This window comes from Rattus rattus, chromosome 2 (assembly GCF_011064425.1).
Source record: "Rattus rattus isolate New Zealand chromosome 2, Rrattus_CSIRO_v1, whole genome shotgun sequence".
Taxonomy (NCBI): Eukaryota; Metazoa; Chordata; class Mammalia; order Rodentia; family Muridae; genus Rattus; species Rattus rattus.
The window spans coordinates 118,845,705-118,873,052 of record NC_046155.1 but is presented as its reverse complement, the minus strand read 5'-3'; the positions used below and the strand labels follow the sequence as shown (position 1 = coordinate 118,873,052).

At 37.8% G+C, this 27,348-nt stretch overlaps 1 protein-coding gene and 1 pseudogene across 5 annotated transcripts in view; one reads left to right on the top strand and one right to left on the bottom strand.

The window, feature by feature from the left end:
• Window positions 1–27,348, bottom strand: part of Cpeb1 (cytoplasmic polyadenylation element binding protein 1) — a 103,765-nt gene that overhangs the window by 37,594 nt on the left and 38,823 nt on the right. The window lies entirely within an intron of this gene.
• On the top strand, window positions 1,233–10,783 carry LOC116894746 (annotated as a pseudogene).

Genomic DNA, 27,348 nt, shown 5'->3' with positions numbered 1-27,348 from the left:
AATACGAGCCAAACCTTTTTTTTTTTTTTTTGAGCTACCACCCCAAATGGCCAATATATTGATCCCTAACACTCAAATCCATTATTTCAGGGGTCACAGCCTTGGAGCAATCATTCATGTAGACATCCTTTTAAAATCTGGACTCAGTTTGGTCGACACTGAATTTTCTTTTATAAATCTTCCTTAGAAGGCTTGACTTCTACAAACAGGACTGTATTCATTGCCTGTGCGGGTATTCTTCACAAGTTTGATGTGGAAAACCACTTTGAGTTTTCTAATTAGCTAATCATCATTGCCCTTTTTGTAAATACAAGTTCACAGAGCTTTGTGGCTTTTACTTTAATGCGGGTTTCTTCAGCTATTCTAATCTTAGGGCACAGAAAACATCTTGTCTCCTCACAATTTTGAATCCCTTCCACATCAGGAACCTTACCAGGTATGCTATATATCCTGTAAACATATCCATCTGAGTATCCATGACCTTTTCACCTCTGAGCTCAAAGTACCAGCAGGCTTTCCCTAAGTCATCACTTACCTAAACCATGTTTAGTTTTAAATCTTAGACCAACACAGCCTTGGGACTAGTTCCAGAGTGAGGAGGGAGTCACCAATCAATGCAATAGCATCAGTGTTTTACAAATGCCACAGAAAACTCTGAAAGCTATGTGGATGCCAGACACTCAGATAAAGTATGCAGGAAAATCAGGAGAGGTTTTGATTGATACTTAGGGCAGTGAAGTGAATCTGAAGTTGGTATTACTCAAGTTATCATTCTCTGGAGTGGCTGCCTACAGAAGTAAAACCTTCCCCAGGAGAACGTCCATGGTTTACATAAAAGAAAGTGCTTTTCTGTTGGCTTCTTGTAGTAGTTGACACGCTCGCTTTAAGGGACACAGTGGGTAACAACTGCTGGCAATCTTTATGGACTACATGGATAGTACATCTGAGGACTGCTTAAAGCAGAATTTTGAGTGAGCAGAGTGCAATATTATTTATAGTCTATTGCTCTATTAGGACATGGACTTTAAACCAGTAGATTCTGAGTTTATGAAGCATTTATATCAAACAGTATCACTTCACTTATTGTCAAAGCAAGCATGCTTATACAGCAGGAACATAAACCACTTAAAATTGGATAATAAAATAAATTTAGGAACATAAAGTATTTTCCCTCAGCATAAGTTCATGTAGTGCTGCTGCCAGATGCTGAAGGACACGATAGCATAGCCTGAATGGAGCCTGATCAGCTGGACTCCAGGGACAAGGTGGAGAATGAGGATGAAAGTGCACTATGTCCTTATGATTCAAATTATCACACGCCTAAATCATCACTAGAAAAGCATGTGGAATCTTGCAGATTGGGGAAACTAGGCTATGTCAAAAAGGAAGATGATCTATCACCCTGGCTTGTTTTCTGTGAGAAGAAAACAGTTGCTTTGGACAGATTCACAGTTCCAGACAATTAAAAAGGTAGAACTGAAGTTGGGAAAGGGTGACTGTTACAGTCAAATGATCAGACTGTATCCTTCAGTGCCTGCTAAAGTTCCTCTGAATCACAAATGGTCTGTTTGTGACCTCACCTCCTGCTTTTATGATTTGTCATTGAGGAGGCAAAGAAAGAAGCACTCTGTTTTTCAAGTCACTGAAAATGACGATCTGTTTGTAGAATCGGCTGCTAAAGTCAATATAGAAAATAGCCAAAAACTTTCCAAAATCTTACATAGAAATCCTTGAAGAAGTGAAAAATAGTAAAAGAAGACACTAGTTATAGAGCTAAGAATGTTCAAATAACCAAAAATTATGCTGAGGTAATTCGGGATGCAATAAAAGTGCACATGGAAAAAATCAGCAACCATTGGCAAGAAAAACGGAAAACTCAGAATGGTGCTGAAAAGAATGAAGGCCCCTAGAGGTGGATCATGACAGTCTTCCGAGAGCTATTTGGCTCTCTGGATGTTGACAGTTTATGACACAGGAGCTTCTGAGTAGGAGCCCACATAAAAGAACATATAGATGGGGTTGGGGATTTAGCTCAGTGGTAGAGGCCCTGGGCTCGGTCCCCAGCTCCAAAAAAGAAAAGAAAAGAAAAAAAAAAGAACATATAGATACAAATTCTGATTCAAAAAGAAGAAAAGGGGGTGACGGAGAAAAACATCAGAGTTGGAAAAAGGCTAATAAACAGAATGTTTGTGGATGTATTAATTATGCTTATAGAATAACCAATATGCTGATGCTTTCATTACAATCTTTGCATAGCTATTATAATTGTGTAATGCTCATTATTTTAATAAATACTTATGCTTCAACATATCTTCTCTAGTAAATTATAGAAATTACAATGTATCTTTGGAACCTATGATAAGAAGGTGTTGAAGATGGCAAGACTCTAGCTCTTACAGCAGTGAGTAGCGTTCCTATCACTGAAGTCAGCAGTAAAAGGATCCCAGGGAGAAGCATTCTTGGGTATCACTGCAGCTGAAAATAGTGAACACTGATTTTACGATAACAAGAAATATACTGGGAGAAGTACGTGTAGATAGATATGTCAAATGATGTGTGCCATGATAACGAATGCAGTGTAAAATCTGCAGTGCTGGGTTATTTTGCAGTCAGTAACAAGAAATGGCCATTAACTAAGGACACTTTGGCACAAAAGGAGAAAGAGAGCATGTAGTTAAATGAAGAAGACCAAGTGTTTTAGACAAAGAGCAAAGTTGAAAGACTCTGAAGTTGAGCTCCAACAGTTCAATGATCAAATAAAAATGAATCGAAAGCACAGCTATAAGAATTAAATTAAAAATGTCAGTTTTAGGATGAGAAAACAAGTCTGAGGCTGACAACATACTTAAAACAAGGAACAGCCCAAGAGTGCCTTTAGACCCACTGGCTAGTGCTATACGCTAGCTGCCAGTATCAATCTTGGCCTCAAGGTTTGTTGACTCTGACCACTTTGCACTATCTTTATTCCTAACGATGAATTTAAAAGCAGGACAAAATCATTTTTGTTGTTCTTGATGGCAATTAAGCTGTCTGGAAATATCTAGGGTGTTATGTATTTAGAAAGTTAACGGTTCTAAGTACCTTTCTACATTCTCTTGCAATTGAACAAAAATGTCTTCAATTTAATTGAGGAGAACATTTTATTGTTGTATAAGCATGTTCTGGTGGTTTGGTTGTTTACAAGCTACTCTAAAATAAAAGTACTCTGGAATGTTTCCACTTAGGATAAATTTCCATAATATGAAATGAACTATAGTGCTTCCATGTGATTACAATGTGACAGTTCCTTCAGTGTAGCATATACAACTATATAATTTAATCTACCAAAGTTCATCTTGTTTTCTGACATTTCCATTGTTTAACAAAATGGGGGAAAGCCTAAGTTTATGTGGTACCCAGAACTTTCTGTAACACTATTTCATTTGTGTTAGATCCTTTATATATCCTCATTTGTTGCCCTCTTAAACCAGAATCCCATAATTGATTCACATTTGTATCAGTGGAGCATGAGAACACACCTACCACACCACTCTGATGAAAGAGCTCTTTTTGCCAGTATGTGGTTACCTACCAGAATTTTTATTCAATGAATGGTACAACCATTTTGGAAAAAGGCTGCAACTTCTTATAGGATTAAACACACAGTACTCAGAAATTCTACTCCTAAGAAATTCAACTAAGAGGAATAAGAACTATGTATTCTTCTAAATAGCTGTACAGGATGGTAATAGTTTTACTAATAGCTGCCCAAACCGGGATGAAGTTCAAGATAAAAATATAGAGAAAAAGAAAAATATAGTATTTTAATAATAGTGCATTATTATTAATAAGGGTATACAATACTGACATTAAAAACCAGAAATCCGGGGTTGGGGATTTAGCTCAGTGGTAGAGCACTTGCCTAGAAAGCGCAAGGCCCTGGGTTCGGTCCCCAGCTCCGAAAAAAAAGAAAAAAAAAAAAAACCAGAAATCTATGAATGTTGAGCAGAGTTAATGGTGCATACTGAATATTCAAGGATGAGCTATAGCCTATCTTCAGCTTATTTTGGATTAAATCATAAAATGAGACATTCACAAGTAGAGCAGAGGAGTAAGTAGCATGTGATAAAATGAGTATGACAAACTATCCATCAAATCTTGGTGGTAGATATTACATTACAAGTACTCCCTCATTTTGTAATCCTTTCAATTTTCTTGCTGTGATTGAAATATTCACAATAAAATGTTGAAAAACTAAATGGCTAGACTAACCAGCTTTATTAAGTAAGGTTTTATATTAGATGTTTTCTGTATAGTACACTAAAAAAATCTATAGGCTAAAGCTTTTGATAATCAACTTAACCCAAATGATAAAAGTCATTTTAAAATTTATAATGGCTAAAGGATATTTTCAAACAGTATTTTAACTTCCCCCAATTCTTTAGATGTATCAAGCAAAACATGGTATCTCTAAAACTTCAAACAGTCATCTAAAATTCCAAAGCACAATTTTGACATATTTTTTAAAAAATGAATTAACATAAGATAGAAAGCTCTCCCATCTTCACAGAACTGTAGGATTAATATAGTGAAAAATGGCAATTCTAACAATAGCAATCCACAAATTCAACCCAATCCCCATCAAAATCTCAACACAATTCTTCCCCAAACTTGAAAAGATAATGTGTAACAGTTTCCTCCAAGATTGAAACATTCTATCCTATAGGGAAGCTCCTTAAACAGGAAGGTAAACAACTCAAAATAGCTTTAGGAAGTCCCAGAAACCAACTAGATCCTACTGCAGAGCTACAGTAATAAAAATAAGCATGTCACTAAGCATAAAAACAAGGTATGTTGAGCCAGGCATATCTACACCTTTAATCCTAGCACTCAGGAGGCAGAGGCAGGAGGATTTTTGTTGAATTTGAGGCCAGCCTGGTTTACAAAGCAAATTCCAGGACAACTAAGGCTACTTTACAGAAAAACTCTGTCTTGAAAAACCAACAACCAAAACCAACCAAAATCCAGATAAATGTCAATAAATGGAATTGAACTGAACATCAAAACTTGAGTCCACACACTTATGGACACCTGACTTTTAACAAAAAGTCAAAATGTACATACTGGGTAAAAAGTATCTTGAATAAATGATACTGGTCAAACTGTATAGTTGCATATAGGAAGCTGGTCAGAGTGGATGGCTGCATGTAGAAGAGTGCAAACAGATCCCTATCTATCACTCTGCACAAAACTCAACTCCAGTTGAATCAAGGACCTCAATATAAGACCTGATACACAGAATCTGACAGAAAAGAAAGGAGCGGGGTGGGGGGTGGGGGGGAATAGGCCTGAACTCATTGGCAAGAAAAAAAGACTCTGAACAGAATGCCAATAAAAAGCACAGGACACTAAGACCAACAATTAATAAATGGGACCTCATGAAACTGAAAAGCTTCTGTATGGCAAAGGACACCATCATTTAGACAAAGTGACAGGTTGCAATATGGGAAAAGATCTTTATCAATTACATATACGATAAAAGGTTAGCTATCTAAAATATGTAAAAAAATTAAGATTGGACATCAAGAAAACAAATAAGCCCATTAAAAAGAAGGGTACAGAATTTAACAGGGTTCTCAAAAGATCAAACAAACAGCTGAGAAACAAAGAAATGTTCAACATCCCTAGTCATCGGGGAAATGCAAATTAAAGCTACTCTGAGATTCCATCTGATACCACTCAGAATGGCCAAGATCAATAAAACAAATGACAGCTCATGCCCACAGGATGTAGAAAAGAGGAGCATATATTTATTGTTGGTGGGAATGAGAACTTGTATGACCACCATGGAAATCTGTGTTACAGTTTCTTGGGAAGCTGGGAATAGATGTACCATCAAGATCCAGCTGTACCACACTCTTGGGTAAATATTCAAAGGACGCTATCCCCACCCCAGGTACTTGCTCAGCTATGTCACTAATGAGTGAGTAATGAAATTGTGGTGTACACACAATGAAATGCTATTCACAATGAAATGGTGAATTTTGCAGATAAATGGATGGAACTAGAAAAGATCATACTGATGTAACTCAGACCCCAAAAGACAGATAATGTGTTTTCTGTTATATACAGTTATAGCCTTTGAGCTTTAATCAGTGTGCTACAATCCAAATAATCAGAGGTTAGTTATCTCTAGTAAAGGAGTTGGGGAGAAGAGAGGATCTTCCAAGGAAGGGGAAACAGAATATGTTGTTATGAGAAAGAAGGGGGGGGAGGAATCTTGATTGGGAAGATTAAATATAGAGGGGAATGAAAAGAAAAGTAGAGGTAATTTGGGGAAGGACAACTAATACTGAAGGACATCTGAAAAATAATATAGAAACCTACTACTGTAAGAAGTTTCCTAAAAATATAGACAAATATGAAAGAAGTCTAAATGGAATCACAAATAATAGGAAAGACAATGCCCCAAGTAGACATCTTATGCCGCCAAGTAAAACTTCTAGTTACATCTTGTTGAGTTCCTTAGCTAAGAGGCCCCATGGAAAGCCATAAGCATCAAAGGCTAGTGCCAAAGATATTGGTTAATCTCCATAACCTAATAAGGCCCTATTGCTGAAAGAAACAATTTACTTATGTCATGGAACAAGGAGAAGTCCAGCTGGTGCTTAATTAGAAGCTTATATGTTCATATTCTTGTGGGGTGAATGTGTAGAAGGCAGAGGATGATACTAGTGTCTTCTTCTATTAGTGCATACCCTTATTTCTTGAGGGTTTTTCACTGAATTTGGCTGGTGCTCACCAACTGAGCTAATATGACTGGCTAATGAATTCCAGGGGTTCTTTTGTCTCTGCCTCCCTAGTATCAGGGTGGCAGGTATACACCTGTAGGTTTAAATTTTTCAAAATTTACTTTAATTAGGGTTCTTAAATGCTTCAGCCTTCCTTCTAGCCCACTGACCAGAGGTAGCAGAAAAAGAAGGTTAATAGGAAAAGGGGGTTGTGGCCCTGTTTAGAAGTAGTTCTTTGGCACAATTCCAATCTTTGTTGTCAGGATTATCAGCAGTCTAATAGCAAACACCAAACACAAATCAGTAAAAGCAGCTAGATCCAGCAGAAACTTCAAGGCTCCACTGAATTGGCACAAGTCAGTAGGAGCAGCAAAAATCAATCTGAATCCCACAAGAAGATTGATGCATTTCTGTCTCTGAAGACCAACAATGCGCTGCAGGTGTAGCAATGCTAAAGCATTCTTACTGTCTACGGGGTTATATTTCTATTATTTTTATACATCATGCCTTCTCATGTGTCTGCTTCGGCAAAACATCCTCTCACAAGACAGCTTCCAGAAAAAATTATGTGACACAACTGCGTTTCCACAGAAACCAGATTTCCACTTCACATACCCCTACTATACCTCACTTTGTTTGTTTTTGGGAGACAGAGTTCTCTATGTAGCCTTGACTGTCCTCAGAGATCCTTCTGCCTCTGTCTCCCCAGTACTGGGATTAAAGTTGTGCACCATTACTAGTCCATGCATCTAACTTTCTATGAGGGTGATAGGGACTGAACACACGTCCTCATGCTTGCAAGCACTTTACCTATGAAAGTGTCCCCCAAGTACTCCCACCCCCACATACAATGGAGGAAGAGTCATTTCCCAACTGCTCATGATGCCGGATGGTATGCATATAACTGGTTCCTTAGATAATAGGCAAGTCTACAAAGATAAAAAAAATTAAACTCACTTGGTGATTTAAATGAAAATGCCTCCTCATAGACTTATAGGGAGTGGCATTATTTAAAAGGATTAGGACATGGGGTTGGGGATTTAGCTCAGTGGTAGAGCACTTGCCTAGCAAGTGCAAGGCTCTGGGTTCGGTTCCCAGCTCCGAAAAAAAGAAAAAAAAAAAAGGATTAGGACATGTGGCTTTGTTAGAGGAAGTATGTCACTTGGGGTGGGCTTTGAGATTTAAGAAGCTCAAGCCAGGCCCAGTGTCACTTTCTGCTGCCTGCCAACCCAGATGTAGAACTCTCAGCTACCTCTCTGGTACCATGTCTCCATGAGTGATGCTTTGTTTACCATAATAACAATAACAGACTAAACCTCTAAACTGTAAGCCAGCCCCAATTAAGTATTTTCCTTTTATAAGAGTTGTTGTGGTCATAGTGTCTCTTCACAGTGATAGAAACCCCAAGACATTTATTTTGAAGAAACAAAAGAAAAATCAATCTTGATGAAACTGGAGTCTTAACTTACATATTCTTGGCTTTTCAATCATTCCTTTCTATTTTGTGAACTATGTACTGGGAACCTTCCAACATAGTATTTTTTTTGAAAGTTAGTTCTCATTAATTTAGTCATTTTCAAATAAGAAAATGTGTGATTCAAACCCTTTTACAAGAATTGATCAACCAAGCAAATAGTACACACAAAGCAAAATTTTCTGGGGTCAAAGCCTTCACAGTTCTAGTACCAGGCAATAGAGCCACAAAGAAAAGTTGTAAAAGAACTGAAGGACCTCCTGTTTGTTCTTCGCTGGAGAACAAACAAAGCTTAGAATAAACCAAATGACACTGCTACCATATAGGTAGAGGTAGACTCTAAATCTAGATGTTGGCATGGCACCAATAAGCACAATGACCAGCACATACTCCCACTCCTCTACATTCAGATTCCCATGGAGCCTTGCATTCCATGATCCCACCCTACAAAAAATTAGTTTATGATTTATGTTGGTTTTATGAGTATTTAGCCTGCATGTATAAAAGTGCATGTAGTACTCACAAGGCCAGGGAAGATGTCAGATGTCCTGGACTTGGAGTTGCAGATGTTTATGAGCTACTACATGGGTGCTGGGAACTGAAACAGCACTAAACATTCTTAACCAGTAGATGGTCTCTCTAGTTCCAAGAACTAAATTATTAACTCTTACTCATTCCCCTTTTCCTAAAATTTTCATTTACTCTAAAAAAAGTCACCCATATGCATGTATTATATTTGAAGATGATAATTTTAATTCCTCAAGGAAATCAAAAGCAAAGCCTGTTGATTCAAGACCAGATTAATATAATCGATGGATTCTGGAAGGGAAGTTAAAGCTAGAATCTAATATCCTGTTTAGTGCTGTCCCCAAGTTATATATAAAAATCAACAAAGTTGAAGTGGTAAGTCAGTGTTAACGGCCCTCGATTTTTATGAATGGACCTCAAAACAAACAAAGCATTTAGGCCACTAGGGCAAGTAACTCGGTTGTAAAATTCTTACCTAGTCTGCACAAGGCCCTGGGCTCAGTCCCTAACACTCAGGGACATAAAGACTAAGCTGGTCAGTTTCTGGAGGATTATCAAAGATGTGCATTGAAAGCTCAAAAAGGAGGTGGAGAGATGGCTCAGTGGTTAAGAGCACTGTGTCTGCTCTTCCAGAGGTCCTGAGTTCAATTCCCAACAACCACATGGTGGCTCACAACCATCTGCAATGGAACCCGTTGTTTCCTTCTGGTGTGTCTGAGGAGAGTGACAGTGTACTCACATACATAAAAGAAATACACCTAAAACATAGCAAGTTCAAAAGGATATTTATTTTTAGATGGTCAAGTCTACTTTCAGGGATAACCACAGATGTAGCAAAAGTTTTAACTTCAGGTACTGCTCACTAGTGTATAAAACAGATACTTTTTTTTAATCAGTCTAAATTATGGGAACTCTAAATTCTATTCATGCATTTAGACTCCAATTATGCTTCTATTTACATAGCAGAATGTTATACAGACCTATAAAATATAAAAATAACAGAAAAAGGAAGCAAAATGGAGAATTAACATTCTGAAAGACTTCATGTAGATGAAGCTTGTATGTTAAGAGAAATATTGGGAGACTGATCAAAATGTCTATAGTAGTTATGTATGAGGTCTCTCAACTTTTGGGGGCATCTTTTTTTTATAAAAACTTTTTTTAAAAGAATTATCTATGTGTGTATATGAGTATAGTGTAGCTGTCTTCAGACACACCAGAAGAGGGCATCAGATCCCATTTCAGATGGCTGTGAGTCACTATGTGGTTGCTGAACTCAGGACCTCTGCAAGAGCAGTCAGTGCTCTCAACCACTGGGCCATCATCTCTCCAGCCTTACAAAAACTTTTATAAAACCAGTACTAGAAAAAGAAAAAGACTTCTTACTAAATAGGGTAAGGTGCTCAGATTTAAAACCTTCCAAGTAAAATTGATTTTTTTGATGTTTGAAAAAAGTCCACACTAAATTGAGATTTTAAAATTTTACATGAGACCAATGACAAAATGAAATCTGGATGATAATACAATGTAAATACACCAAGTTTCAAATAAAAAAGAAAACAATAAGACTTTTAATTGTGATTTCTTTTCCCTTGAATTATGTGCCTCAGAAGGTATTTTCTCCTTTCCTACCTTGGTCTCGTCTCCTAACGACCTGGTGATCCTTATTGTCTGTTCACAATTAACACCAACTGATCTACTTGTGGGCAAAATGGGGTTTATACAGACAGAACATGTCGACTTGAGGTTTTTACTCTAGTTTATGAGGTTTATTTGCTGAAATAGACCTCAATGACTAAAACAAATAGTAAACTAGTTTTCTCTTGAACATACTACTTTAGAATAGCTGAGCTGCCCGAAAAGAGAATAGTTGGATTCTATGATCAAACACTCTTTGGAGCTGGTTTAAGTTTGGTGTTAAAATCTCATTCCACAGGGAAACAGAACAAAACTAAAGGATAAGCAGCTCTGCTGGAAGAGATCCATAAGCAACACCCGGCTCTCCAGTTAACATAGAGAACCACCAAGCTGCAGGGGAGTCTGGGAAATGTAGGCTTTCTTTTAGTGTATGCAGACTTGATCCTCTTATTCTGTTATCCTTTTTATTGTACCTTGGGAAAGAAAACAAAAAACAGATTCTATTCTTCTCAAAACAGAAAGTGGATTGTTGTATTTATATATTCTCAAGGCAGAATGCAAAAGATTTTCCATTTTCTAATGTTTCAGCTCTTGTTAACAAGAAATCAAGCTAACACTTTTATTCTGTTAACACAATTTTTGTGAAATTGGCTAAAAATGAAAGGCAAATCCTTATTTTGTAAACAAGGAACTAAAAATCCACCGAGAAGAAAATGGTACAAAAAAAAATTGAGGGGTATCCCAGGAATCTAAGTACTAAATCCCAATTTCAAGATGCTCTAAAGCCAGTATTCCAAAAACTGGGGGATCATTGGTCCTGGGAATATGCCCTGAACATGATTAGAATCACCACCACTCTACGGAAGTCTAAGACTTACTAAACTTGACAGTTGTCCTGGTTAGTGTTGTCAACTTCACACAAGCTGACAAATGCCTCCATCAGATTGCCTCTAAGCATGTCTGTACCGCACTTCTTCATGATTTATGTGGGGAGCCCAGTCCATTGTGGTAGGGCCACAATGGGCAGGTGGTCTTGGGGTAAAGAAAGGAGGTTGGGCAGGTCAGTAAGGAGCACCCTTCCATAGCCTTTACTTCAGTTCCTATCTCCAGGTTCCTGCCCTGAGAACTCCCTCAGTAATGGAGTACGGCCTGAGAGTTGCAAGCTACAATAAAATAAACCTTTTCTTCCCCAAGTTGCTTTCAAGTTAAGAGTGTTTTATTACAGCTCTAAGGCAACAGGTATGTAACCAAGAGAAGAGGAATATTTCCAGATTCTTGCTTAATGATGTCCCTCTCCTAAGTGGGAGCATCCTTTTCCAGGTGTTTTCTCAGATGTTGTCCACTCCCTTTGGGACAACATGTTACCTTTTGAGATACCTGATGCTCACGCTTTCTTTCTCCCTCCCTCCCTTTCCTTTCTTCTTTCCTCTCCTCCTTTCTTTCTTTCTCCACGCAAGAATGCCTTCCAGTAACATTCAATGACACTCACAGGCACAGATGACCACTCAACAAGTCAAGGAAAAAAGGTCCCAAAATGTGTTTTGTGGAAACACTAATTAAACACCTGAGACTACAAGGGTGGGTACATACTATCATGCCAGGTTTTTAGTTAAACAAATACTAACTGGATTTGACTTTGTGTTCTTAATCATTATAGGATCCATGTCTTCAATCACACTCTTTTCCATCCCAGAAACAAGTTTCTCCACTCATTAAAACCCTAGTGTTGTAGGATTTCCAACTAATTCCTCCCTTGACAACTTAAGTTACAAACCTATTTCACAAGGGGTTTCCATGGAGCACGGAACTTTTCATTTAAATTTCTATTATTAGGATGAAAATAACTAATTTTGTTTTATAATTATTTTATGCCCTGTTCTGAATATTTGCTTTATATCTGCTTTCTTATTAGTTGTAATAATTTTCTTTGAGATGGGCTCTCTCAATGTAGTCCTGGCTGCCTGGAAGTTGCTATGTAGACTAGGTGTCTGGTCCGCTTGCCTCTGCCTTCCAGGTGCTGGGATTAAAGTGTGTCCTACCATAACCAGCCTTGTAATAATCTCCTACTGATCTTTTGAATTCTCTAGACATTAAGTAATATCCTCTCAACAATGCATTAAATTGCACAACAACAAACAGGAAAGACTTCAAACACCACAACTAGCACTGATTCCTGAGGCCTTTATCATTATCTCTGAGTGGCCTCCTACCCTGTAACTGTATTCATCCATTTTTCAGTCAAAAGAGACAGAACATCCACATTTGAAAATTGAAAATGATTCTGACAGCGATTAAGACATGATCAAGTTTTCTTAGTAGCACAACTCTGACAGTCCAGCAGATGGGGATGGTGCCACACAGACCAAGGCTTTTAGAGAGAATCAAACACCAGTCTTCAGTTTCACAAATGGGGAGGTGGGGGAGTGTAAAACAAGAAAACTAACTTTTTAGGTTTAAGAAGGCCATACAACTTATAAACCGTGGAGAAATTAAATATCATGCCCATTTTGTAAATACTGATTCAAAAGAAGTAAAGCAATTTTTCCAAGGTCACATAGGTTCCATTACAAATCAATGTCACTTTGTCCTGATGGTCTTTAAAGGTTATTTAATTTTTTAAGTCACAAAATAAGATTACTTCATAATCTGCAATGCTTCTCATCCTCATCCTGCTTGCTTTGAGTGAGCAGTTTAAAGCATATTACTTTTATGCCACTTTGTATCTTTTCTAACACTGGTATGACTTAACTCTAAGTTCCATGAACATTATAATCTAAAAAAGATTCTAATGACTTAATCTTGTGTATTAGGCATTAGGAAAGCAATCTTGATTTCATGGATAAACAAGCTTTGTGGTAGACACACACTAAATCACACAAACGAAGTGTTTCAAACAGATAGGAATTAGAGGAGGAGGACGGCACATGGAGAGTTCCTGCACAAGGGTGGAATGGGTTTCAAATTCTCCAGGGAAGCACATCTTTCAGTTATCTTGTATAATTTGCCCTGTCCTTCAGCATGAAATGGCTGAAGTATTTTTTTCCAAATAAAATAAAACAGCCAGGAGTTCTGCCCTATCTTTTTTAAATCATGAATTCTAATCTCATATCCTTTCCTGTATGCAAGTTAGCATTTACTATCCTATGTAAAGAATGAATACCACACTCAAACAAACCACACTCCAAAACAACTTAATTGCATTCCCTATGTACTAGGTAATATTTAAAACTGCAGGCTTATTAACAGTTATTTCTCTAGAGTTCAGTCAGAGAAAGTTACTTCAGTTACTTTTTGTTCAGGGTACCAAACAGCTGGAGGAAAAAGCTCAACCTACACAAAATTAAATCCTATCATTTACAAGTCTGGATTTTTGTGTTCAATAAAAAAGAAAACTAAAGACACTGGTTCAAACTGGTTTCACAGCTATTCTAAATGGGAAGTATGATTGTGAGCATACCTTTATACTTAGGGACAGAACTATGAAAGTGTGAATTCACAATTATTACTCCTAACCAGATTAATGTTTTAAAAAGTTCAATTTGTCAGTAAAAGATTATAGTTATGTAAGCTGACTTTATAGCACTTTCCCTGAGTTATTTATTGGAAACTATATAACAATGAATTAGAAGCTGTCCCTCATCTTTTAATTTCTTCAACAATGGAGGCAATCACAACTCTCTTTAAGACATTTTTCAATAGCCTGGTAGTTTCCTGTGCCAAGGGAAATATTAAAAATACTAATAGCTTTAAAAAGTTGTTCCACTTATTAAGGAAATGGGAATCAAAATGAGAATTTTACTTCATCAAGCTATAAAAATTATAACATTCAATGGTGATAAGTCATTTTGTTATTTCCTTCACTCGTGTATGGTGAGGCTGCACAATCAAACTGTGGAAGGGACAAAAAGGGTAGCATTTTCATACTTTTAAGAGTTTTAAAATTTTTGAAACTGCTTAATCCAAGCTTACTAGCTGCAGTACTACAGTGTCCTGCAGGGTTCCGGGTATGCTTCAGTAGTAGAGTAAGTTCTAAGTCCTTATCCCAGAAATAAACATGTCAACATCCATCCCTAAATAAACACAGATGCAAGAATTATTTGCCTATAAAGGCACTCATCACAACATTATCAAAGGTAAAAAAAACGTATTTCCCTTAGTATGAATAACTTTAATCAATAAACACAGGCTCAATCTAAGACCATGCTGTTTTGCCCTCTCTTTTACCCTTGTCTGAGAACACTCTAGCTGAGCACGATGGCACATGCCGTTACCCCAGAACACTGGAAATTAAGGAGAACCGTGAGTCCTGGACCAACTTGGGCTAACAGTGAACTATAAGCTAATCCACTTATGTAAGGAGACCCTATCTTAAACAAGTCTTTACATGACTGAGTATACCCTGTAAATGTCACCTTCTCAAAAAGAAGAGACAGAGACAAACACAGAGACACACACACACACACAGACACACACACACACACACACACACACACACACACACACAGACACACACACACACACACACACACACACACACACACACACACACACACACACACACAGGGGGTGGGGGGTCTTCCCTAAATTCTCTCCTATCCTGACCCACACAAATTATATAACCACTGAACCTCTGGGCTCTGTGATTCCCTATCTGGCCCTACCAGTTTAGTTTTCAAATTATACAGAATAATGTGAAAAGTCTTGTTTGTGCTACCTTCTACCATCCTTCTGTACCCCCACACATTACTATTCATAGCTGTTCTACAAGAGAGCAGATGCTGGGTTATCTGCTCACATCTGTAGTTACAGCATGCAGAACAATTTGATTATTATGTGTTAAAGAATTGTCCCTTTGTTGTGTTTTTAAACACGGTTAATAGTTTTATTCTCAAGAATACTATTGCAGTTTAAGAGTTGGTTCTCTGCTGTGTACTGTAGATATTTTTTCCTTTTTAGACACATATATTCATTTAAGTTATACAACTCAACCAGGCATGTTAACCTGACTCCTGTACTCCTACTTGGGAGAATTAAGCAAGAGGATTACCTGGCCCCACAATTCCAAATCAGTCTGAGAAACACTTAAGAGACACCATCTCAAAAAATTTGCATATACATAGAAACAAACAAGCTTGTTATATAATTCATTGGTTTTTAGTGTCCCAACACTAAAGTTTAAACATTTTACCACTTCCAAAGGGAACTGTCCAGTAGCTATTCCTATTTCCCCTCTGGCCCTTTCTGTGCAGTCATTAGCCAGTCAAATCAATCAATCCAGCATCCTCTGGATATTCACAAAAATGGAACCCTGCAATTATGCAGCCTTTTAAAAAGTGTGTTTCCCTTAGCAAGTTTTCAAGGCACACCCACATTTCAATACCAACCAGGACTTCATTCTTTATGACTCAATAATGTGTTCTACGACAGCAACACTCTTGGTTTATCCACTTATTGGTTGTTCCTACAATCTGGGACAGTATGAAAAAATGTTGCTGCAGAAGTCTGTTTATAGGTTTTTACTTAGACCTATGATCAATTCTTTACAATGCTGGGGGACTAAGTCTAATGCCTCCCTCACATATGCTAGCAAGCAGCCTTGCCACCAAACTAGTAAGCTTCTATAGCCTTTGAATTGATGTTTGGGGTTTTTTTAAAGTTTTTTTTTGAAGATTTACTTTTTAGAGAGAGAGAGAGAGAGAGAGTGTGTGTGTGTGTGTGTGTGTGTGTGTCTTTGTGCGCACACGTGGGCATATGTGCATGTACATGTAAGGGCCTGCAGAAGCCAAAGGCATTGGTTACCCTGAGTCAGAAGATATAGGCCTTTGTAAGCCATTTAATGTAGGTGCTCGGTACTGAACTTGAGTCCTCTGAAAGAACAGTAGGTCCTTAACTACTGAGTCATCTCATTAGCCCTCATTTCTTTTAAATATAGGTTGAAGTCAACTTTTAAATCATCTGATAACTTACACATGATCTTTTGATAACTCCTATACTATTTTTCCAAAGCAGATAAAACATTCTCCATAAAGAGAATTCCACTTCTTCCACATTTTGATGGATTTTTAAAAATTAGTCACTCTACTGAATATGAAGAAAACCAACTGTTTAAGAATAGGATCATATGAACAAAAATAGGTAACTGCAATGGATCAAGACACATCTAATACATTATGTCCACAAGACCATGAAAATATTGGAAAAACTTACTGGTCAATTTTGGAGAATCAACTCAGTATTATATAACAAAATAATCAGAAGTAATCAACCATTTAATTGCTTTCCCTAGGTTTTTTTTTTTATTTTTTTCTAGGTTAACCAAGCAATGAAAACTTCTTTTTACAAAATTACATCAGTTAATAAATGAAGTGTAAGAGATACAAAATTGCTGTCCATCTCTAATATATTAATGCATCTAGGTATGTTGGCACAGGTGCTAAAATATGGGCAGTGGTGGCACACACCTTTACTCCTAGCACTCAGGAGGCAGAGGCAGTTGATCTCTGAGTTGGAGGCCAGACTGGTCTACAGATAGAGCCCCAGGACAGCCAGGGCTAAACAGACTCTGTCTGTCTGTCTGTCTGTATGTCTGTCTGTCTCTCCCTCCCCTTCTCTCACACTCACACGGAGAGCTAAACTTCAGTTTCTAAATATAATCAGTTAATTAAAAATATTGAGGGATATTAAGCATTGACAGTTAGAAATCTATATTGTGGATAGTTCTACAAAATAATCAATATGGATTTCTCAACAAATAAATTCAAGATAAAAAGAAATAGAGGAAGCAAATGGAGACTAAAGGTAACTAGAAATTTCTAAAAATCATCTGTATGTTTATTTACCTCCTAAGAATTCAAACCAAGTATGGGCTTACCCATAAGAGATTCAGTGAATACTTGCAAGAATGTAACAAAGTAGGTTCGCTTAGACTCCCAACACCAAGGCATTCTGACTAGTCCATCTCAGTTAACCTGCTGAGGTGTTTCCACAGTATTACACACAGACACCTGTGCTCGTGGGTTATACTCTTAAACTTCCTATTAGAACAACTAGCAGAGTCATATATCAAAAATATAAGACCTCTGAAAAAAAAAAAAAAAAAAAACCAACCCAGTATGGAGGACAGAGAGTGGGCACCCAGTCCCATCCCATCCCTAACAAAAAAGCTATTGGTTAATGACTGCCAGAGAGGAAATCAGTTTTCTTTAATGGTATGATAAATCAGGTATAGTGATCACATTCCAGTACAGACCCATGCCAAGGAGCAGTTGGCCAACACCAACTGGACTCAATTGTGGTGTTAAGGGAGATATAAGTTAGGTAGGAAGGAGAGTAGGAGGGAATCTGGGAAAAGCTGGGAATATGATTAAATTCTCAAAGAATAAAGGCATATAAAAATTTTTGTACTTCAAAGGAAGCCTATAGAGAAAGTCAGAGATAGTACCCATAATAAAGAAACTTGTGTGTCTGGTAACGGTTTAGTATTTAACTTGTATAAAGAAAATTTATACAAATAACAAAACAACAAAGTTTCAAATTGTTGGTTTAAGTTAAAAATGTGTAAATGAGCTAAATGGTAGCTATTAGAAGATGTGGAACAACTAATGGAGTAATGTAAAGAAGATACTGGCCTTCCTGTCTCCATCCGCACCCAGAGCTGGGGCTGTCCCACAGCCCTCCATACCCAAATCCAGCCCGGAGAGCTGATGTCCCAGGAGTGTTCCACTCCTAAGATCACAGGCTCAAAAGCCCACAAACAGGAGGGACAGGCTCCAATCAGAGATAGCAAGACCAACTATCACCAGAGATAACCGGATGGTGAGAGGCAAGCTCGAGAACTTAAGCAACAGAAACCAAGGCTACTTGGCATCATCAGAACCCAATTCTCCCACCACTGCAAGTCCTGGATACCCCAATACACTGGAAAAGCAAGACATGGATTTAAAATCACATCTCTGGATGATGATAGAGGACTTTAAGAAGGACATAAACAACTCCCTCAAACAAATACAAGACAACACAGGTAAACAAGTAGAAGCCCTTAAATAGAAAGCACAAAAATCCGTTACAGAATTAGAGGAAAACACAACCAAGCAAGAGAAGAAATTGAACAAAACCATCCAGGGTCTAAAAATGGAAATAGAAACAATCAAAAAATCACAAAGAGAGATAACCCTGGAGATAGAAAAGCTAGGAAAGAGATCAGGAGTCATAGATGCAAGCATCACCAACAGAATACATGAGATAGAAGAGAGAATCTCAGGGGCAGAAGATACCATAGAAAACATTGACACAATAGCCAAATAAAATATAAAAAGCAAAAAGCTCCTAACCCAAAACATTCAGGAAATCCAGGACACAATGAAAAGATCAAACCTAAGGATAATAGGCATAGAAGAGAACAAAGATTCCTAACTTAAAGGGCCAGTAAATATCTTCAACAAAATTATAGAAAAACACTTCCCTAACCTAAATAAAGAGATGCTCATGATCATACAAGAAGCCTACAGAATTCCAAATACATTGGGCCAGAAAAGAAATTCCTCCCATCACATAATAGTCAAAACACCAAATGCACAAAACAAAGAATATTAAAAGAAGTTAAGGAGAAAAGGTCAAGTAACATATAAAGGCAGACCTATCAGAATTACACCAAACTTCTCAACAGAGACTAAGAAAACCAGAAGATCCTGGACAGATGTCATACAGACCCTAGGAGAACACAAATGCCAGCCCCGGCTACAGTATCCAGCAAAACTCTCAATTAACATAGATGGAGAAACCAAGATATTCCACGACAAAACCAAATTTATACAGTATCTTTCTACAAACCCAACCCTACAAAGGATAATAGATGGAAAACTCCAACACAAGGAGGGAAACTATACCCTAGAAAAAGCAAGAAAGTAATCTTTCAACAAACCCAAAAGAAGAGAGACACAAAAACAATTCCACCTCCAACAACAAAAACAGGAAACAACAATCACTATTCCTTAATATCTCTTAACATCAACGGACTCGATTCCCCTATAGACTAGACTAACATAGTCTAGACATAGTTAGACATAGACTAACAGACTGGATATTTTAACAGGACTCAGCATTTTTGCTGCATACAGCATTTTGCATTTCTGTGACAAAGATAGACACTACCTCAGAGTAAAAGGCTGGAAAACAATTTTCCAAGCAAATGGCTCTAAGCTGGAATAGCCATTCTAATATCAAATAAAATCAACTTCAACCAAAAGTTATCAAAAAAGTTAAGGAACTTCATATGCAAAGGAAAAATCTACCAAGATGAACTCTCAATTCTGAACATCTATGCCCCAAATGTAAGAGCACCCACATTCATAAAAGAAATTTTACTAAAGCTCAGAACACACATTGAACCCCACACAATAATAGTGGGAGACTTCAACACCCCACTCTCATCAATAGGTCACTGAAACATAAACTAAACAGACACAGTGAAACTAACAGAAGTTAAGAACCAAATGGATTTAACAGTGGTCTGTAGAACATTTCATCCAAAAACAAAAGAATATACCTTCTCCAAAATTGGCCATATAATTGGTCACAAAACAGGCCTCAACAGATTAAAGAAGATTTAAATAATCCCATGCATCCTATCAGATCACCATGGACTAAGGCTGATCTTCAATAACAACACCACCACCACCACCACCACCACCACCACCACCACCACCACCACCACCACCACCACCACCACCAGCCCACATACACATGGAAGCTGAACAATGCTCTACTCAATGATAACTTGGTCAAGGAAGAAATAAGAAAGAAATTAAAGACTTTTAGAATTTAATGAAAATGAAGACACAATATACCCAAATTGATGGAACACAATAAAAGCAGTGCTAAGAGGGAAAACTCATAACTCTGAGTGCCTCCAAAAAGAAACAGCAGAGAACATACATTAGCAGCTTGACTGCACACCTAAAAGCTATAGAACAAAAAGAAGCAAATACACCCAAGAGGAGTAGAAAGCAGGAAATAATCAAACTCAGGACAGAAATCAACCAAGTAGAAACAAAAAGGACTATACAAGCAATCAACAAAACCAGGAGCTGTTACTTTGAGAAAAATCAACACAATAGATAAACCCTTAGCCAGACTAACCTGAGGGCACAGAGACAGTATCCAATTAACAAAATCAGTAATGAAAAGGGAGACATAGCAAGAGAAACTAAGGAAATTCAAAAAAAATCAGCAGATTCTACTACAAAAGCCTAATCAACAAAACTGGAAAATCCAGATGAAATGGACAATTTTCTAGACAGATAGCAGGTACCAAAGTTAAATCAGGACCAGATAAACCATCTAAATAGTCCCATAACTCCTAAAGAAATAAAAGCAGTCATTACAAGTCTCCCAACACAAGAAAAAAGCCCAGACCAGATGGATTTAATGGAGAATTCTATCAGACCTTCAAAAACACCGAATATCAATACTCTTCAAAGTATTCCACAAAACAGAATCAGAAGGAACACTACCTAATTTGTTCTTTGAAGCCACAATTACATTTATACCTAAACCATAGAAAGACCCTACAAAGAAAGAGAACTTCAGACCAATTTCTCTTATGAATATGGATGCAAAAATACTCACATTCTCACAAACCAAATCCAAGAATGATCCGTCATCAAGAGCAAGTAGGCTTCATCCCAGGGATTCAAGGATGGTTCAATATACGAAAATCCAACAACGTAAAATCACTATATAAACAAACTCAAGGAGGGAAAACCCATATGATCATCTTATTAGAAGCTAAGAAAGCATTTGAAAAAATTCAACACCCCTTCATGTTAAAAGTCTTGGAAAGATCAGGAATTCAAAGCCCATACCTAAACATAGTAAAAGCAATATACAGCAAACCAGTAGCCAACATCAAGCTAAATGGGGAGAAACTTGAAGCAATCCCACTAACATCAGGGACTGGATGAGGCTGCCCACTCTCTTCCTACTTATTCAATATAGTACTTGAAGTCCTAGCCAGAGCAATTAGAAAATATAAAGAGGTCAAAGGGATTCAAATTGGAAAGGAAGAAGTCAAAATATCACTATTTGCAGATGATACGATAGTATACTTAAGTGACCCCAAAATTCCACCAGAGAACTCCTACAGCTGATAAACACCTTCAGCAAAGTGGCTGGGTTTAAAATTAACTCAAACAAATCTGTAGTCTTCCTCTACTCAAAGGATAAACAGGATGAGAAAGAAATGGCACTTTTCACAATAATCACAGATAATACAAAATACCTTGGTGTGACTCTAACCAAGCAAGTGAACTTCAAATCTCTAAAGAAAGAAATCGAAGATCTCAAAAATGGAAAGCTCTCCCATGCTCATGAATTGATAGGATTAATACAGTAAAAATGGCCATCTTGCCAAAAGCAATCTACAGATTCAATGCAATTTTCATAAAAATTCCAACTCAATTCTTCATAGAGCTAGAGCAATTTGAAAATTATTTGGAATAACAAAAAACCCAGGATAGCGAAAACTGTTCTTAACAATAAAAGTACTTCTGGGGGAATCACCATCTCTGATCTCAAGCTGTATTACAGAGCAATCATGATAAAAACTGCATGGTATTGGTAGAGACGGGCAGGTAGATCAATAAAATAGAATTGAAGACCCAGAATTGAACCCACACACATATGGTCACTTGATCTTTGACAAAGAAGCTAAAACCATCCGGGGGGGGCAGCATTTCAATAAATGGTGCTGGTTCAACTGGTGGTTAGCATGTAGAAGAATGCAAATCTATCCATTCTTATCTCCTTGTACAAAGCTCAAGTCCAAGTGGATCAAGGACCTCCACATCAAACCAGATACACTGAAACTAATAGAAGAGAAAGTGGGGAAGAGCCTTGAACACATAGGCACAGGTGAAAAATTCCTAAACAGAGCACCAAAGGCTTATTCTCTAAGACCAAGAATTGACAAATGGGACCTCAAAAAATTGCAAAGTTTCTGTAAGGCAAAGAACACTGTCAATAGGACAAAATGGCAACCAACAGATTGGGAAAAGATCTTTACCAATCCTACATCCAATAGAGAGCTAATATCTAATATATACAAAGAACTCAAGAAGTTAGACTCCAGAGAACCAAATAATCTTATTAAAAATGGGGTACCAAGCTAATCAAAGAATTCTCAACTAGAAATACTGAATAGCCAAGAAGCACGTAAAGAAATGTTCAACATCCTTAGTCATCATGGAAATGCAAATCAGAACAATTCTGAGATTCCACCTAACACCAGTCAGAATGGCTATGATCAAAAAACTCAGGTGACAGCAGGTGCTCGCAAGGATGTGGAGAAAGAGGAACACTCCTCCATTTTTGTTAGGATCCGAAGCTGGTACAACCACTCTGGAAATCAGTCTGGCAGTTCCTCAGAAAATTGGACATAGTGCTACCTGAGGACCTAGCTATACCACTCCTGTGCATACACCCAAAAGATGCTCTAACATATAACAAGGACACATGCTCCACTATGTTCATAGCAGCCTTATTTATAATAGCCAGAAGATGGAAAGAACTCAGATGCCCTTCAACAGAGGAATGGATACAGAAAATGTGGTACATCTACACAATGGAATATTACTCAGCTATCAAAAACAATGACTTCATGAAATTCTTAGGCAAATGGATAGAACTAGAAAATATCATCCTGAGTGAGGTAACCCAATCACAAAAAAACACACATGGTATGCATTCACTGATAAGAGGATATGAACCCAAAAACTTGGAATACCTAAGAAAAACATCACAGACCATATGAAGCTCAAGAAGAAGGAAGACCAAAATATGAATGCCTCAGGGAGATAGAGTGGAGCAGGGATTGAAGAAAATGTCATCCAGAGACTGCCCCACCTGGGGATCCATCCCATATACAGTCATCAAACCCAGTCACTACTGCTGATGCCAAGAAGTACTTGCTGACAGGAGCCTGATATAGATGTCTCCAGAAAGGCTCTCTCAGAGCCTTACTGATACAGATTAAGATGCTTGCAGCTAACCATCAGACTGAGCATGGGGAACTCCCTGTGGAGGAGTTAGAGAAAGGACTGAAAGAGCTGAAAGGGTTACAGGAAGAGCAATGATATCAACCAACCAGAACCCCCCAGAGCTCCCAGGGACTAAATCACCAACCAAAGAGTACACATGAGGGGACCCATGGCTTCAGCCTCATATATAGCAGAGGATGGCATTGTCTGGTATCAATAGGAGGAAAAGCCCTTGGTCCTGTGAAGGACCCAGTGTAGGGGAATGGAGCAGTGAGGTGGGAGTGGTTGGGTGGATGGGAGGAGCACCTCCTCATAGAAGCAGGGGGAGGGGTCTGGGAGAGTGGGTAACTGGGAAAGGGAATAACATTTGAAATGTAAACACAAAACTTTCCAATTTAAAAAAAAAAGAGAATATAGTGAAAGGGTACAAAGTCTCAAGATATGAAAAGGTTTTTATTGGAAATTTAGTGTACAGCATGATTAAATATTAACATTTCAAAAAATCAGGGTAATTTTCAGTTGTTCGGACCCAAAAACTTAACACTTAGAGATACTAATTAACTGGATTATTTTACATTGATTGTAAATCATGATCCTTTTGCCATTGTAATTCAATTTTGACTCAAAGTAGAAAAAATTAAAACCCGGGGTCCAGTCATAGCTGAGTGGTGCAGTGCATGCTTAGTATGCATGGGCGGAGTTCTAGGCTGAGCCTCCAGCACCAAAGTGAAACACAAGCAGTAGAAGAATGCTTACCTTGTGTGTACAAGGCCTGGATTTGGGGTTAGCTCTACCCCTACCTGGCTCTTTTGTCCTGGACTGCATTTGACTAACAAAAGAGGTAAACAATAGCTATTAACAGTAACACGAGGAGTCCTCACCCACTGCCACTAGAAATGTAAAATGGCTTTTAACATGAGAAAAAATGTTCAACATCTTCAGCCATCAAAGAAACTCACCTCAGGCAAAAGGGCTATCTAAACAAACAAGCAAACACTTGGGAATATACAGGGGGAAAGAGAACTCTGTCTAGAGACAATTTGTGAAATGAATAAAAGATTCAACTAAAGCTATTAAGTTCTTTCACAAAGGTTCTTTTCCAACACCCTGAAATGAAAATATTGCATAGCTTATCTTATCATTCTGTTAAGTGAGAGGTGCTTCAGAGAGTTAAGGAATGAGGTAAGTGCCCAGTATTTGGGTACAGAATATATTCAACTTCAATGTTATTATGAGGATTAGATAGAAAGAAAGATCTGAAGAGATGGGTTGGCAGTTAGAAACTCTTAGTACACTTGCAAAGGAACCAGGTTCCATATTCAGCAATAACATGGTTGATGACAGACCTTTATAACCTAAGTTCTAGGGGTTTCAATGTCCTCTCTGGCCTCTTTGGGCTGCACCCATGAATATAGTATACATACACACAAACAGGCAAAGACTCATGTACATAAAATAAATATTTAAAAATAGTAAAATACTGCTGGTAGAATGTAAATTAGTGGGGTTGAGATTTGGCTCAGTGTGAAGAGCGCTTGCTATGAAAGCCTAAGGCCCTAGGTTGGGTCCCTAGCTCCGAAAAAAAAAAAAAAAAAAAGAATGTAAATTAGTGCAGTCAATACAGATGTCCCTCAAAAAATTAAAAATGAAACTTCTGGGATTTTAAGAGATGGCACAGCAATTTAGACCTTTTCCAGAGGATCCAGATTAAATTCCCAGCACTTACATCATAGTTCCCAACAGTGATTCTACTTCCAGAGACTCCAGTGACCTCTTCTGACCTCTGCAAGAACCAGGTACACAAGTGGTTCAGAGATATTCATGCAGGCTGTCCTAGTTAGGGTTTCTATTTCTGTAAAGATACACTATGACCATGGCAACTCACTGGGGCAGGGTGGGAGGATCTGGCTTATAGGTCCAGAGGTTTAGTTCTGTATTTTCATGGTGGGAAAGTTTAAAAGCACACAGATGGACATGGTGCTGAAGGATGATCAGTGAGTTCTACATCCAAACTGGCATGCAGCAGGAGGGGAGAGACTGGGCCTGGCTTGAGCATTTGAAATCTCAAAGCCCACCTCCAGTGACATACTTCCTCCAACAAGGACAGTCTACCCCAACAAGGACATACTTCCTAATAGTGCCACTCCCCAATGACCAAGTATTCAAATATATGAGCATATGGGGGCGTTCCTATTTAAACCATCACAGGTGAAATACTCACTCATAAAATAAAATGAAATAGATTTAGCTGAAACTTCCATCAGCCTCTGTCCTCTGTGCTTTAAGTTTTAAAACCTCAACCTCCCTTTCAGCCTGCACCTTTAGCCAGGGCAGATCATCAGCAGGTCTGCCCCTCTCAAGACTCCATAATCTGAAGGTCTCCCAGGAAATCTGCTGCACCCAAGGAACAAGGTAAGGGATCCTCCCAAATCACCATGGCAGCTGGGACCCCTAAGGATCCCAGCAGAAGATCATGGAAACAGAAACTACACAGAGACACAGTGAAGCTAACAGAGGTTATGAACCAAATGGATTTAACAGATATTTATAGAACATTTCATCCTAAAACAAAAGAATATACCTTCTTCTCAGCACCTCACAGTACCTTCTCCAAATTGAGCATATAACTGGTCACAAAACAGGCCTCAACAGATACAAGAAGACTGAAATGATCCCATGCATCCTATCAGATCACCATGGACTACAGCTGGTCTTCAATAACAACAAAAATGACAGAAAGCCCACCTACACATGGAAGTTGAACAATGCTCTACACAATGATAACTTGGTCAAGAAAGAAATTAAAGACTTTATAGAATTTAATGAAAACAAAGGCGCAACTTACCCAAACTGATGGGACACAATGAAAACAGTGCTAAGAGGAAAACTCATAACACTAAGTGCCTTTGTAAAGAAATTGGAAAAATCCTACTTAACAGCACACATGAAAGCCTTAGAACAAAAAGAAGCAAACATACCCAAGAGGAGTAGTCAGCAGGAAATAGTCAAACTCAGGGCTGAAATGAACCAAATAGAACCAAAAAGAACAATACAAAGAATCAACAAAACCTAAAGCTGGTTCTTTGAGAAAAATCAACAAAATAGATAAACCCCTAACCAAACTAACTAAAGGGCCCAGAGGCAGATTCAAATTAACAAAATCAGAAATGAAAAGGGAGACATAAACAGAAACTGAGGTAATTAAAAAAAAAACCAGATCCTACTATAAAAGCCTATATTGAACAAAAACTGGAAAATCTAGGTGAAATGGACAATTTCTAGACAGATACCAGGTACCGAAGTTAAATCAAGAACAGATAAACCAGTTAAGCAGGCCCATATCCCCTAAGGAAATAGAAGTCATTAAAAAAATAAAAAAATAAAAAGTCTAGGGCCAGATGGCTTTAGTGCAGAATTCTACCAGAGCTTCAAAGAAGAGTTAATACCAAGACACCTCAAATTACTCCATAAAATAGAAACAGAAGGAACATTACCTAATTCATTCTATGAAGCCACAATTACTCTGATACCTACACCACACAACAACCAACAAAGAAAGAGAACTTCAGACCAATTTCGCTTATAAATATCAATGCAAAACTACTCAATAAAATTCTTGTAAACCGAATTCAAAAACACATCACAACATCACCATGATCAAGTAGGCATCATCCCAGGGATGCAAGGTAGTTCAACATACAAAAATCCCTTAATGTAAACCACTACATAAACAAACTCAAAGGAAAAAAAAAAATCACACGATCATCTCATTAGATGCTGAAAAAGCATTTGACAAAATACAACATCCCTTCATGTTAAAAGTATTGGATAGATGAGGAATTCAAGGCCCATCCTAACCAAAAGCAATATACAGTAAATCAACAGCCAATATCATATTAAATGG